This window comes from Cupressus sempervirens, chromosome 5, assembly GCF_028749045.1.
Source record: "Cupressus sempervirens isolate cs-2001-9-10 chromosome 5, ASM2874904v1, whole genome shotgun sequence".
In the NCBI taxonomy this organism is placed as follows: Eukaryota; Viridiplantae; Streptophyta; class Pinopsida; order Cupressales; family Cupressaceae; genus Cupressus; species Cupressus sempervirens.
In genome coordinates this window covers 81305146-81306635 of record NC_143122.1, presented here as the reverse complement: position 1 = coordinate 81306635, position 1490 = coordinate 81305146, and positions in this window count along the sequence as shown.

Genomic DNA, 1490 nt, shown 5'->3' with positions numbered 1-1490 from the left:
GCATAGTCAGGTGCACAGTCGAAAGAGTCAGAGATAGAGGTGGTTGTAGTTGACTTTGTTGATCAAGTCCTTGGAGCTTTACTAGATTGATTCAGTTTATCTATAACTAGTTTACCATGTTAATCCACTAATGGATGGAAGCACTAGTCTCAGCAGCACCATTGATATCCCCATAGGGGACCCAGAATCAGAAGTTGACCGAGCCTATATCGTGGCGTGGCACGCACCTGGAGCAAAGTCATAGTCAAGAGCTTCGGTGGGAGAGGCATCACCCATAGTTGTCGTAGTAGCTATAGATCGATTCTCTTCCTGCCAGGGCACCTCCAATTAATATATCTCCATGGTGTTTCCCTATGAACACCCTTTCTTATAGTTTCCCACCCAGAACTATAGTTAGTACAGCCCTAAAATAGAGATCAATTCTTCGGAGGGTTGGGTGGGAAACTATATCCTGTTGCCCCACACACGTGATCAATCTCAGTTCTAGATGTGGCGAGAAACGGGGCTCCAACTAATGCATGGAACCAACCCATATGAACCTGGCACAGGAGAAGTTGCTTCGACCAATGGTGGTGACCAAACCCGAATAGATAGATTCATTGAAGCAGGTGGGTGGGAACTATAGTTGACCAAGCAAAGGAATGAATGTTTGGCCAATGGACTTAGCTCAATTCCTCCATCTGGCCCATACGTAGATGATAAGAGACTGGCAACTTCTCCTACCAAATCCACTTCGAATCACTACCTTGATCGGCACCAGCAGAAGGAGTTTAACCGCTAGCGATGCTTTATGCCCATGACTTATCCATAAAACAAAGCAGGGAGGGGACAAGGATAATATAGTTTTAGGGAAGGGACTCCTCGTCTCTGGAAGGCAAAAAAAATATAGCTAACGTTGGGGAGGGAGGAAGTAAACTAGCTCAGCCGAGACTACCACAATCTCACGGGAGCAGGCTTGGTCGGGAGCAGGCACTGCTTAGCCAATGGAAGGCACTACCCACCCTTATTAGACTAGTTTGTTCAATCGTCCAGCTCCATAGAATTTTAGGGCTAGTAGAAAAGGCCCATTGTTTCTTTACGCAGCTGAGAATGCACCAATGGCCCCCCATAGAATTGTAGGGCACCTTTAGAATAGTAGGGGCCTTTCCGTCCCATCGGGGTGGATGGCCCGATGGAGACTTTCTTGAAGAATCTATTTTCGGGGCCCCTACTATTCTAAGGGTAGGGGAAGCCCATTAGAATAGTATAGTAGGGCCCTCCCACATCAAAACAGACCAATCCAAAACCAATCACGGCATCTCATGCGGTGAAACTAGGCCTCTAGGTTAGAATCAATATCTCTAGGAACTAAATCAAATCGATAACATACCCAATTCTAGTTGCCTATAACATGGTAGGGGGCTTTCATTTAATCAACCCGTACTTGGTATGTCAGATTCTTCACCTTGGTCTTCTTACATGGCATATAAATGAAAATCTGATCTCGATCA